Raw genomic sequence first — 14,667 nt, 5'->3', positions numbered from 1 at the left:
CCACCGCTTGACAGTCCTCTCCATGGTCTCCACCCAATATGCGTATCAGCCTGCATATACTACTGGCGGTATTGCGAGTAGGAATGAAGCTGGCCTCATCAGGATGAACCAGGCGTACCATGTGCGGGAGGAGTCGAGTGGCTAGAATATGACTCAGAATTTTAAAATCTGTGGTGAACATGGATATGGGTCGGTACGCAGAAGGGTCCGTTGGGGCCTTTCCCAGTTTAATTAGAGGGATGATGAGGACTTCTCTAGTCGAGGACGCCAGCACACCCAACTGCCTGGCTTCTTTAAACACCAATAGCAGCCTTGGGGCAAGGCTGTCGACATAAGCCGAATAAAACTCGATAGGTATGTCATCAATACCCAGAGTTTTGTTATGCGCCAGCTGTTTAATAGCGCATCGGACTTAATCGAGCGTAGTATCCCGTCCGAAAGCATCCGTCTGCTCTGCATCAACGGTGGGCAGCTCCAAATCTTCCAGGAAAGCATGCATGTCTGCTTCTCCGGCCTGTAACTGGCTATCATATAAGTCAGCATAATAATTACGAAAACTGGTATTTATTTGAAGTTGAGTGTACTCTAATTGTCCCGATGAGGATGCCAACGACAATATGGGGGCACATTTAGGGAGGGGATTGGCCAGTCATGCCAGCAAAGTACCCACCTTGTCCCTTTCAGCGTGTGCGCGGGCCAAGTAAGCCCTGTGGTCAAAGCATCTCAAGCGCTCCAAGACCACTGCCACCGCTTCCTTCGAGGTCAGGACCGTCTCCCGCGTCTCAGGGTCAGCCGAGTGGGTCCGCTCGGCCCTCCTAAGGTTCTCCTCTGCAGTGTCTATTTTCCGCAACAGTATCTTCCGCACTCCCACCCATTTAGTTATGCAAAATCCACGGGTCACCACTTTGAAGGCGTCCCATTCCAAAGCGGTCGTTGTAGCCATGCCCTCTTTGTCACTAAAATACCACTCTATCCCCGTCTTCATTTCAGCGCGGAAGGCCGGGTCTTCCAGCAATTCCGGACGCAATCGCCAGGGTGGAACCGCTGGGCGCTCCAGGACCCAGCAGAAACTCACCAACAACGGATTATGGCCCGAGATGGTACGCAATAGATATTCGCTATTAGCTACCATAGTAGCAAGGCCAGCGCTACACAAAACCGCATCTAGCCTCACGTGCAAATCATGCAGAGCCGAAAGGTAGGAGTAATCACGTTCACCAGGGTGCTGTGCACGCCATACATCAATAAGTCCCCAGCTATCTTGCCACTGGGCTCTAATCTTTGACAATTTATGAATTGGGGAAGCAGGTAACGGGGGATGGGATCTATCCATGGTCACATCTGCAATGGTTCAGAAAAGGGGGTGGGGGGGGGGTGGTGATGGACAGAGTATCTGAATTAAGCAGACTACTCCTACCCAGTCCAAAGATCAGGGCTTGATCCATCACCTTTTTTTAGCTCACTGCACCATCCCAGCTCAGAACCTGGCTATATGCAAATTAGTCTGTCCCTGGCCCACTGCATCATGGGAACAGGTCAGACCAAACTACCAAGCCAGTTCTTATACTGGGAAGGAAACAAGCTTCCGGGGACCGGTTTCTGGCATTACAGCCGTCTTCGGCCCGGCTTGCTTGAATCCTGATGGTGCAATGAGCAAGGGACTCACATCTGAGTATACCCTTCCACGCTTATGGTGGACAAAATGATTCAGAAAAGGGGGTGGTGATGGACAGAGTATCTGAATTAAGCAGACTACTCCTACCCAGTCCAAAGATCAGGGCTTGATCCATCACCGTTTTTTAGCTCACTGCACCATCCCAGCTCAGAACCTGGCTATATGCAAATTAGTCTGTCCCTGGCCCACTGCATCATGGGAACAGGGCAGACCAATGGAGCAATGGAGCTGAAGTCTCCCCCTAACAGTACCGGGTTCGTGAAATAAACTGCCAGGGTGTCGGACATGTGAGCAAAGAAAGTTGCCTGTTCTACATTAGGGGCGTAAACAGTGCAGAGGGTCACATCTCTCCCATGAAGGCGTCCCTTAACAGCCACATAACGGCCCTCAGAGTCTATCAACTGGTCAGTCATCTGGAAGGGGACCCCGGCCCTGACCCAAATCAACACCCCCCTCCCAAAAGCCAAATAAGTAGTATAATAGAGCTGCCCTCGCCATCTGCGCTGTAATGCAATCCCCTCGGTCTTAGTCAGGTGTGTTTGCTGTAGGAATGCTATCTGCGCGCCCCTGCATACTAGATATGTGTGAACTTTATATCTCTGTTGCATAGAGTGTAGCCCGCGCACATTCCAAGTCATATACTTTACATCAGGTGGAAGTCATGGGTCGCACTCCAACTCCACCCCCACAGCGGGTGAACCCCAGGAGCATCACGGTAGATGCAGTTTTATAGCGAGTGCGCTATTTTCGAAAGTTCGTGTGTTCAAGCAAGTTTGCAGCACCAACTCTGGACACCGGTGTTTCGGAATTGTTGTTCCTCGTCAGCAGAGTGTAGGTCGGTCAGGGGTTTGCTGTGCAGGCTGCCAAGTGTTCTCAGGTTGATACCTCTCAAGGCGCTTGGGTGCGGGATCCGAGCTCGTCAGCTCTTAGCTCGAGGGAGCCATTTAACTGGAAGTCATGGGTCGCACTCCAACTCCACCCCCACAGCGGGTGAACCCCAGGAGCATCACGGTAGATGCAGTTTTATAGCGAGTGCGCTATTTTCGAAAGTTCGTGTGTTCAAGCAAGTTTGCAGCACCAACTCTGGACACCGGTGTTTCGGAATTGTTGTTCCTCGTCAGCAGAGTGTAGGTCGGTCAGGGGTTTGCTGTGCAGGCTGCCAAGTGTTCTCAGGTTGATACCTCTCAAGGCGCTTGGGTGCGGGATCCGAGCTCGTCAGCTCTTAGCTCGAGGGAGCCATTTAACTGGAAGTCATGGGTCGCACTCCAACTCCACCCCCACAGCGGGTGAACCCCAGGAGCATCACGGTAGATGCAGTTTTATAGCGAGTGCGCTATTTTCGAAAGTTCGTGTGTTCAAGCAAGTTTGCAGCACCAACTCTGGACACCGGTGTTTCGGAATTGTTGTTCCTCGTCAGCAGAGTGTAGGTCGGTCAGGGGTTTGCTGTGCAGGCTGCCAAGTGTTCTCAGGTTGATACCTCTCAAGGCGCTTGGGTGCGGGATCCAAGCTCGTCAGCTCTTAGCTCGAGGGAGCCATTTAACTGGAAGTCATGGGTCGCACTCCAACTCCACCCCCACAGCGGGTGAACCCCAGGAGCATCACGGTAGATGCAGTTTTATAGCGAGTGCGCTATTTTCGAAAGTTCGTGTGTTCAAGCAAGTTTGCAGCACCAACTCTGGACACCGGTGTTTCGGAATTGTTGTTCCTCGTCAGCAGAGTGTAGGTCGGTCAGGGGTTTGCTGTGCAGGCTGCCAAGTGTTCTCAGGTTGATACCTCTCAAGGCGCTTGGGTGCGGGATCCGAGCTCGTCAGCTCTTAGCTCGAGGGAGCCATTTAACTGGAAGTCATGGGTCGCACTCCAACTCCACCCCCACAGCGGGTGAACCCCAGGAGCATCACGGTAGATGCAGTTTTATAGCGAGTGCGCTATTTTCGAAAGTTCGTGTGTTCAAGCAAGTTTGCAGCACCAACTCTGGACACCGGTGTTTCGGAATTGTTGTTCCTCGTCAGCAGAGTGTAGGTCGGTCAGGGGTTTGCTGTGCAGGCTGCCAAGTGTTCTCAGGTTGATACCTCTCAAGGCGCTTGGGTGCGGGATCCGAGCTCGTCAGCTCTTAGCTCGAGGGAGCCATTTAACTGGAAGTCATGGGTCGCACTCCAACTCCACCCCCACAGCGGGTGAACCCCAGGAGCATCACGGTAGATGCAGTTTTATAGCGAGTGCGCTATTTTCGAAAGTTCGTGTGTTCAAGCAAGTTTGCAGCACCAACTCTGGACACCGGTGTTTCGGAATTGTTGTTCCTCGTCAGCAGAGTGTAGGTCGGTCAGGGGTTTGCTGTGCAGGCTGCCAAGTGTTCTCAGGTTGATACCTCTCAAGGCGCTTGGGTGCGGGATCCAAGCTCGTCAGCTCTTAGCTCGAGGGAGCCATTTAACTGGAAGTCATGGGTCGCACTCCAACTCCACCCCCACAGCGGGTGAACCCCAGGAGCATCACGGTAGATGCAGTTTTATAGCGAGTGCGCTATTTTCGAAAGTTCGTGTGTTCAAGCAAGTTTGCAGCACCAACTCTGGACACCGGTGTTTCGGAATTGTTGTTCCTCGTCAGCAGAGTGTAGGTCGGTCAGGGGTTTGCTGTGCAGGCTGCCAAGTGTTCTCAGGTTGATACCTCTCAAGGCGCTTGGGTGCGGGATCCGAGCTCGTCAGCTCTTAGCTCGAGGGAGCCATTTAACTGGAAGTCATGGGTCGCACTCCAACTCCACCCCCACAGCGGGTGAACCCCAGGAGCATCACGGTAGATGCAGTTTTATAGCGAGTGCGCTATTTTCGAAAGTTCGTGTGTTCAAGCAAGTTTGCAGCACCAACTCTGGACACCGGTGTTTCGGAATTGTTGTTCCTCGTCAGCAGAGTGTAGGTCGGTCAGGGGTTTGCTGTGCAGGCTGCCAAGTGTTCTCAGGTTGATACCTCTCAAGGTGCTTGGGTGCGGGATCCGAGCTCGTCAGCTCTTAGCTCGAGGGAGCCATTTAACTGGAAGTCATGGGTCGCACTCCAACTCCACCCCCACAGCGGGTGAACCCCAGGAGCATCACGGTAGATGCAGTTTTATAGCGAGTGCGCTATTTTCGAAAGTTCGTGTGTTCAAGCAAGTTTGCAGCACCAACTCTGGACACCGGTGTTTCGGAATTGTTGTTCCTCGTCAGCAGAGTGTAGGTCGGTCAGGGGTTTGCTGTGCAGGCTGCCAAGTGTTCTCAGGTTGATACCTCTCAAGGCTACTTTACATCAGGTAATGGGCCCATCATTCAGTTGTAAAAAGCACAAGAATTCCCCGTTCCTCCCTAGACACGCCGGTGAGTACCATTCCCCAAACAAAATAACCCTCTGCCCCAACAATCCCAACCCACCCTCTACCTTGCCCTCCCTCCCTAGAACAGGCACTAACATAGGGAATCCCATCCAAACTAAGCCAACAATCGCCCCCAAAGGTGTTAAAGGCGTACTAATTGGGAACCATCCGGTGGGGGTGAATAGATCCTAGCAATCAAACAACAATCAGTTAAAGCAACACCCATTTATCGCCTCGAAAACCCCATAGGAACTTAGCATTTCCAAGCCCCCCTCTATTTGTTACCAGAATCCCTTAGTACATTAGGCAGTATTCAAGTGTGCCAATTTGGAGCCAGGCTTAGAATTCCACCCATCTGCAGTCCTAGGTAGCGACAAATTAGATCCGTAGCAATGTCTGCCTGTCGATTCCCAGTTACAACAAGCACTCCACACCCTCATAGAATGTAAATGTTACTCATCCAGTAGTCCATCCGCTGTTCCCGGTGTGACCAGCGGCAAGTGTACACTATCGGACCCCGATGAGTCAGCTTCCGAGTGCTCCTTGTCCTTCTCCAAATCTGAGTCCTGCAGCGGAGTCGCCGACAAGTCACCAGAGATAGCCAACACCGCATCCAGCACTCCTTTGCGCTCCACTTCTGTCTGTGAAGTGGACGGCTTCTGCAGACCCCACCATCTACGCTGTATCCGTTGCGACTTACGGAGCCGAGGGTTCTCGGTGAGCTCCCGGGTCTGCCGTTCCGGACCACCTTTACCAGCTCGATAAGATTCCAGCCATGTCCACGCATCTTCCGGCGTTTCATGAAAGCAAGTTCTCCCATCCAGGATTAATCGGAGTTTGGCAGGAAACAACAGGGAGTACTGGAGACCTTCTGCTCGCAGTTCCTTTTTGACTGACTGGAAGGACGCTCGGCGCCGCTGAGTCTCAAAGGTATAGTTTGGGAACAGATTGACCCTACTATTTCCCACATGAAACGGGCCATCAGCACGGGCCTTCTCGAGCAGCAAGTCTCTATCTCTGAAATGCAACAGGCATGCGACCACTGGCCGGGGGGCGTCCTTGCTGCGGCGGCTTCCCAGGGACACGGTGTGCACGTTCCAGAGTGTAAAAAGGTGACAAACCTTCAGGAGCCACCACCGTTCTCAGCCAGTCCTCCAAGTAGCGTACCATGTCCGGTCCCTCCGCTTTTTCCGGTAGTCCCACTACACAAATGTTATTTCGTCTGTTTCTACCTTCAGCATCCCCAGCGCACCTCTCCAGCGCTGCAATCGGAGGTATTTGTCACTGTCGCAGCCAGCGCAGCCTGTGCAGGCGCCACCTCCGGGACTAATCCTTCTACATGCTTCACCCTGTCCGTCAGCTTAGAGTGGTCTGCCCGCAGGAGGCAAGGCCCGTCGCCATCTGCGCGATATCCTGCTGCAGGGCAGTACGAGAGTCTGCGATGGCCGCCAAGATCTTATCCAGTTGTTGCTGTAGCAGAGAGTCCTGCGGGGGTTCACGTGTATCTTCTGCCTGAGACGGGGACTCAGTGTCTGAGAGATGTTGCTCCGCATCTTTCTTCCCGCTTGGTTTGCCATGCTAGAGACCTCCAGTCCGTGCCCGTAGGGCCTGAAGTGCCAGACCTCCCTCTATCGGATAACCAGCCGTAGACGCTGCTCACCGGCAAGGAGATCTCAATCGTCCGACCCACTAGAGGCCCAAGGCTCCGCCGCCAATATTTTTCAGTTCTACGCTGCCGGAAAGCTCCACGTGGTAACTGCGCCAGCACTGTGGGTCACAGCCGAGTGAGACCAGCAGTACTGTCCAATCCAGCGCGTAACTACTCATAGGTTTCGCACCCCCCCCTGCCAGATGTAAGCATACAGGCACACAGCCCACTGTCAATACCAGGCTGTTGTGGCAGTATCAGCTCAAGACCAGGCAGTTTCATTTATCCTCCCCGCTCCAGCCTCCAACTGCGTTCACTGTCCTCCAGAAGCGCCACAAGCTCTCAAGCTCATGCAGGTTCCGCACGTGTTTCCGCGTGGAAAGTGATCCACTCCCTGCCGTTCTCAGGCCTCACAGTGCAACCAACCACCTCCAGGGTCTGCCCACAGGTCTTCAGGGTTAGGCGACTGCACCTTTGGTTCCTTCGCCCTAGGCACCAATAATTGAGCCCTCACTTGCCGTTTTCAAGGTGCCGGCATTAGTCCTAGGACGCTCGCCGCCGCCCGTGCCCTGGCTCGCAGGCAGCAGTGTTCCCAGGACCACACGTCCGCCTCCGTGGCCTGCAGCCCCAGTCTCCACCGCGCCCCACTCACCAGTGCAGGGCCGACCAGCGTGCGCTCTCCTGGCAGCTCCCAGACCTCAGTTGAGCCCCCGCCACTGCTCGTGTGGCATCCGATCACCGGGGAGGGCGTGGCATGTTTCAGATCCCTCTCGCCCCCAGGTCCAGTTTTTCACCCTCCGCGGCGCCAGGCAAAGTCACGGCAAGTCCCCCATGCGTCAGTCGGTGCGGGCCGTCCTCCACATCGCAGCCGCGTTCTCCAGCCACCAAGGAGAGCTGCACCGTGCCCAGGATCAATCCGCCACTTTCCCGGAATCCAAAACGGCAGTCAGCAGCTCCGCCGGTGCAGTCCGGGTGCTACACATCATTTCAGCGCCGCCATTTTGTGATCGCGTCCAGCTGCCAGCACGGCCCAGGAAACCTCCACAAAGCCCCGAATCACGCCGTTTTGAGAGCCAAGTTGCTCCGATACAGCGCCTCCGCGCAGCCCGATCAATGGGGGCCGCTAGGGGGGTCAAGGTAACATTATTTCAGGATATTTGCCGGTTTTGCGGCGGAGCCCTGTGCTCACGCTGCTGCTCGCATTGGCTTCCAAGCCACGCCCCCATCATTTATCACCATTCCATCACTGCATCTTTTAATCCTTTAGCTATAGAAGACTGCGAAGCACTTGAATTTTGTCTCACCCTCTCTACTTGCTATACTCTTAGAGGCACCCTCCTATACAGAGCACCAGGCCGAGAGGTATTTTCCCTACACAATTCAGCAGCATACTTGCAAGAGGGATTTGCTCTAATTCCTATACCATTCTAGGTGATTTTAATTACCATCTTAAATTGCCCCTTGATCCAGATACCTCTAATCTACTTGATCTGATGAGAGGTGGAAACTTGAAGCAATTGGTTAGGGATGCCACCCATCTAGCTGGTCATACTTTAGACGGCATTTTCTCAAATAATTTGCAGCTCTCAGTAACTAAAACTCTGCTGCTAGTTTGGTCTGAACATTCAGCAGTTTTCTTTGAGCTCTCTATACCGGACCGCAAAGTGCAGAAATTATCTCTTAGCCTCTCTAAGAATAGAGCCTGGAACAAGATAGAAGCAAAGGATCTACTTCAAACATTAACCAACACCATCACTCCTATTCCTAGCAATCTAGATGACGCAACCGGAGCATACACTAAATGGCTGGAAAATTTAGGGAATAATTTAGATCCTTTAAAAAGCTTTAGCCATACCAGACAGCATAACTCCTCACCATGGTATTTGAAGGAGTTGAAGGACCAAAAGCTGGTTTGCAAACACCTGGAGAGAACATAGAGGGAGGGTTATAAGGAAAATGATCAAAAGGAATACAAAGCAGGTCTGGCACTATATAAACAACTACTTAAAAACACAAAACAAGAAATTTTTAGCAACAAGATTACATCAGCTAAAAACTCCCCTAAAGAGCTTTTTAAAATAGTAAACGCTCTGGCTCATCCTCACACTCCTTCTATAGTGGCTAGTCAAGAGCACCATAATAAAATTGCTCAAAGTTTCTTTGACAAAGTTAACAGTACTTTTTTTTACATTTTCAGAATCCTCTTCAGGCCACAGCATTAGTCTAACTGAAGGTCCGCAGGTTACTAATCCTGATATGTCGACTCTCAACCTTTTCACCGGTTTAGAGGTAGCAGATACTCCCAAACTATTGGAAAAAGTTAAATTGGGCTCTCCAACCGATCCTTGTCCTTGCTCAGTTTTAAAAATTGGCAGTTGGGCCTGTTGCAAAACAATTGACCTACATTATTAACAACATTTATCTAGAGGGATACTTCCCCAAGGAATGGAAACATGCTTCCATCTTGCCTCTCCTTAAAAAGCCTAATTTGGATGCTAGTGACCCCGGCAACTTTAGACCTATTTCTAGGTTACCCCTTCCTGCCAAAATCATTGAAAGTAATTTGAGTTCCCAACTTAATAAATTTCAGCAGGACTCGCAGGCCCCTGACCCAACCCAGTATGGGTTCAGAGAGGCCCATAGTACAGAAACGGTGCTCCTGAAGTCCACAGAAGAAATTAGAACTATTCTGTATCAAGGAAGGAAAGCCGTATTGATTATGCTGGATCTGTCGGCAGCTTTCGACACGGTCCATCACACGTTGTTGATGGACCGACTAAATAAGTTAGGGATCAAAAACAATGCGTGGAAGCTTGTCAAATCATTTCTCACTGACAGAAGCCAAACAGTGACATTAGATGGATTTCAAGCTAAATCTTTCTTCCTACCGTGCGGGGTGCCGCAGGGTTCATCATTGAGCCCGACGTTGTTCAATGTTTGTGTCATCTTTAGCTCCCCTAATTCAGCGCTTTGGGTTTATTTTACCCTTACGTCCTACGCCGATGACACCCAAATTGTCGTGACATTACTACAAGAGAACATACAGGAAACCACAACAAGACTGCAGGAATGTATGAAAGCGGTGAGAGACTGGATGTTTCAGAACTGTCTGAAGCTCAATTCCGGTAAAAGTGAAGTTGTTCATTTTGGAAACAACCCCACCTTCCGGACCCCTAGTTGCTGGCCAGATGAGTTAGGACCACTACCTGTGCCAATTAAAAAGGTCAAGAACCTAGGAATCTTGATTGATGATAAATTGAGTTTTAGGGATCAAATCATTCATGTTGCCTCCACCACCTCGTGCATCCTCAAATCCTGCAAAAAAAGAATGCCCTTGTTGCCGAAGGAAGCACAACAAACGGTAGTCACTGCCCTTATAATGTCCATACTAGATTACTGTAATAGTCTATATCTTACGGTACATAAAGGGTTGAGGAATAAGCTACAGGTGCTGCAAAATGCTGCAAAATGCTGCAGCCAGACTTATAACAGCTACACCTAAATACAAATCTATCTCAGCCAAAATAAAATAACTTCACTGGCTTACAGTCAATAAACATATTCAATTTAAGTCCCTGTGACTGGTATTTAAAAATCTTCACGGTATTGGACCAGAATTTTTACAACGTCGCTTTACCTGGTGTACACCTAAGAGAGTACTACGGTCAGCTGACCAAAAACCTATCAGCATTCCTTGAGTAAAAAAAGCTAACTGGGGCGACAGGAGTTTCACGATCAATGCGGCTAAGTCGTGGAACTCTCTACCGCTAACCATCCGACATATTCCGAACCTTTTGCCTTTTAGAAAGGCGTTAAAAACAAGGCTTTTATCTTACTAACTGGATGTCTCTGCTTCCAGCTCACAGCAGGTCTTCTCATAGCGCCAGGACACCTTCGGGTAGCAGTTTGCACTCTATAAATACAAATAACATTAACAATAACGGCCTATGAAAGTTAACTGAGAACGCCTTCATTGATGTCCAATCTGTAGCATACTATAAATTCCAGATTTGGGTAGATGTTCCTGTACTTGGAGAAGAGCATATCAGTGTTTTTTTAAAGAAATTAGTCTTGCAGCTGTTGCAGCGCTCGTTAAGAAAAACACACCGAGGCACAGGTACGTTATATGCGTGCTTCTTTATTCCCTGCTAGAAGCATACTAGCTTACAGACTACTATATCCTGTGCGTGTCGTTTCCGGTTCCCGTTTCCTGTCCGCCTGTCCTGTCCCTCGACAGGGTCAGGCGGGAAGACATGACATCTCCCCTGTTTTGCAAAGTCTCGCTTTCCCTACATTTCTTCCACGAGTCGTCGAGGTTTTCTGATAAGACGTTGTGGACGTTGTGAGCGCTTCTCTCGCTGGGGTGTGTGTCTGGGATGAGTTGTGGGTTCCACCAGTCGTGGGGGGCTGTGATTTTGGTCGCTGTCATCGCTTGGGTTAGACAGCTCGCTTGAGAGTTGGCTAGATGAGGTCTCATGTCGATCACGCATGGAACATCTTTTGAAGTGTGAAATGTTCCTCGTCAGCTGTTTGTGATCCGCCTTGGCTGTGATCATGGTTCCTTTTCTCTGGATGACTTGTAAGGGAGTGTCACAGTATCGACTGTCTGCTTTAGAAAAAAAAAAAAAAAAAAAAAAAAACTCTTTACTATTACCCAGTCTCCTTCGTGGATATTGGAGTCTCTGGCATGTCTACGCCGGTCGGCATAGGTCTTCATCTTGTTCTTCTTTGCTTGGTCAATGTCAACTAGTGTGCTGTGATCGACGGTGATTGGTCGTTGTTGTGACGCTACATTTAACGTAGCTATCCTGGTACGAGGTGTTCTTCCTAGCATCACTGTAGCTGGACATTGGTTAGTAGTGGCGTGTGGCGTATTCTGGTAGGCTCTTAGTACTTCATTTAGCGTTTGTTGGATGTCCCGGTGGGACGACGCAGCTTGCTGAATTGCCTTTTTGAGTGTCCCCATGAATCGCTCCACCGTGCCATTTGCCTGCGACCATAGTGGTGTGATTTTTTGGTGTTTGAAGTTAAGATGTGTTGCAAAATTTGTGAATTCCTGCCCATTGAAGGGAGGCCCATTGTCTGTCTTGACTTGCAGTGGGATGCCCCAGGCTGCGAAGATCTCATCGAGTACCAGAATCACGGTGGTTGCTTGGGTGGATGATATCAGATGTGCAAATGGAAATCGGGAGTATTCATCCATGGCTACCATGATGTATTGCCCCGATTGTAATGGTCCAAAGAAGTCAACTGCAATCTGTTGCCAGACTCCCTATGGTAATTCCGACATTTGTAGTGGTGCCGGTGGCTCTTCTCGGCTGACTATCTGACATGTCATGCAGTCTTTCAGAGTTGTTTCTACCATGTTGTCAAGCGAGGGAAACCAGACACGCTCTCTCAGGGCTTTCTTGGTTGCATTGATGCCTCTGTGGCCTTCATGTGCCAGATTGACAACTCCTTGGCGTAATCTGTGTGGAATGACTATCCTCCCCCCTCTCAAGAGAAGGCCATTGTCACTAATGGACAGTTCATCACGCACACGTTGAAATGCCGTGAGGTCTTGGCGCAGTTGCGCAGAGTCTTGGGAGTGCTGTTTCACGTCCCTCCATGAGTTGGTGCGGATTCGAGTCATTACAGCTTGCACAAGGGGGTCCAGTGCAGAGGCTTCTTGAATGGCTTCAACTGGAACTGTGGGAGGACATGCGGTGTCAACAACAAAGTGAAAGTATTCATCCGCCACAGAGAGGGCAGCGCGTTTACCGGGTAGTGGGTGACGTGACATGAAGTCAGCTGGGTTTTCAGATTTGCCTGGTTTGTGAACAATGGTAAATATGTAGTCTTGCAAGCGGAGGCCCCATCGTTCGATGCGCGGTGGCATCTTCGCATTGGGGTTTCCAAAGATTGTGATGAGTGCCTGATGGTCCGTAATGATCGTGAAGTGTTTGCCGTAAACAAAGAGATGGAAGTGCTCGCACGCCCAAACGACAGCCAGGCTTTCTTTCTCTGGCTGGGAGTAGGCTTTTTCGGTGTCCGTGAGGCTGCAGCTTGCGTATGCTATGATGTGGCTCTGGTCGGAGTCTTCACGGTATTGGGCCAGGATGGCACCCAGACCCACCGGGCTGGCGTCTACTGTGATTTCCGTCTTTTTCTTTGTGTCAAAATATGCCAGGTTGATGGCAGACCCGACAGCTTGTTTGATAACGGTGAAAGCTTGATGACATGCTTCAGTCCAGTCAAATGGCTGACCTTGACGAGTGAGTTCTCGTAGGGGATAGCTGATTGTGGCATAATCCCGAATATACCGCGCACAGTAGCTTGCCATCCCAAGAAAAGAGCGAAGGTCGCTCACGTCTCTGGGCGTTGGGGTGTCGGCAAGGGCTGTCACCTTTTCAGGGTCTGGTCGCATTCCGTCTTTGGAGAATATGTGTCTGTAGAATTTTAAAGTGTCTCTGTGAAATTCGCACTTGCTAGCGTTGAGTGTAAGATTTGCAGTTAGTAATGCATGGCAGACCCTGTCCAGTGCGGTGTCATGTTCGGTTTGGTCCTTTCCGAATACCAGCAGGTCATCACTGTAATTGAAAGCATTTGGAATGCCTTGAATAACTCGTCTGATGGCTTCTTGAAAGATCTCGGCGGCCGAGGAGATGCCAAAGTTTAGGCGTTTGTATCGAAACAAACCTTGGTGAGTAGTGAAGGTCGTGATATATCTGGATTTGTCGTGTAATTCCAGCTGGTGGTAGCCTTTATTTAGGTCAAGTTTGGAGAAGACTGTGGCACCGTTTAATTTCGTGATCATGTCACTGATGTGGGGCCCAGGGTGGCGTTCCCGCTCGATAGCGGTGTTGGGCGCGCGCATGTCGACACACAGTCTGACCTTGTTATCCTGTCCCTTTTTGGGAACCACCACAACTGGCGATACCCATGGGGTGGGTCCTGTCGTGCGTTCGATGATGTCTGTTTGAAGCAGGTCTTGGAACTCGTCATCGACGGCTTGTTGTAGGTGAAACGGCACCTTCCTATGGTGTTGAGCGATAGGTGCCACGTTCTCGTTGATGTGTAGTTTTACCTTGAAGTGGTTCAACTTGCCAAGGCCTTTGAATAGGTTTGGAAACTTTGCCACGATGTCGGGGGCATCTTCTGTCATGTATAGCAGTTCTACAAGTTTGAGTCTTTCTGCCGTGGGTAAGCTTAGCAGGCAGTCGGCGACATCTGGCCCCTCTACCACATGTATGTAGGCGTCGATTTTCCGATCCTTGAATGTGAGGGTGGTAGGAAAACGACCCAGGCAAGGTAGTGGTTTGCGTGACATCCATGTGAATATGCGAACGGCAGCTGGTTCCAGTTTAGGTTTCTGCTTCATGTTGTGGTACTCTAGGGCGCAGATGTAATTCAGAGAGGCTCCTGAATCTAGGACAAATTTGGCCGGGTGGTCGCCTATCAGTATGTCAAGCTTTGGATATCGCTTCAATCGGTCTGGGTCTGAGACCATGCAGATATACTCATCACTGTCTTGTGACGTGGGGGTATGTGAAGATGACTCGCTGGAGGTGTCTCTATGTGACCGGTATGATCCAGTCGCATAATGCTTGGTGCGGTGGCCGCTTCCGGATCGTCCTCTGGATTGCTGGGAGTATGTTGACTGGACGCTGGAGTTTGATGAGCTGGATGACCGACTTCTTCTCTCTTCTATTGCTCTTGCATGATGACGTGTGTCATGTCTTTTGACGGATGACTTGTGGTGTGGCTGCTTGGCCTGGCATGCGATTTCAAAGTGGTTATCTCTTCCACAGCGGTGGCATCTCTGACCTATCGCTGGACACTGTCCCGAGTGTGGGTAGTCTTGTCCGCATCTGTAGCAGGTGGGCGCAGACTTCGTGGATTTTGTGTGTCGTGAACTCTGCTTGGACGATGTTTTCCGGGTGGTGTGTGACTTGTGAGATTTTGACGTGTGTCTGGACGTCCTGGAAGAGCTGTGTGCCTGGACTCGCAGAGCCTGATCTTTCCTGTC

This window comes from Lissotriton vulgaris, chromosome 11, assembly GCF_964263255.1.
Source record: "Lissotriton vulgaris chromosome 11, aLisVul1.2, whole genome shotgun sequence".
NCBI classification, from domain to species: Eukaryota; Metazoa; Chordata; class Amphibia; order Caudata; family Salamandridae; genus Lissotriton; species Lissotriton vulgaris.
The sequence above is the reverse complement of the archived record's forward strand: the minus strand, read 5'-3'. Positions refer to the sequence as shown.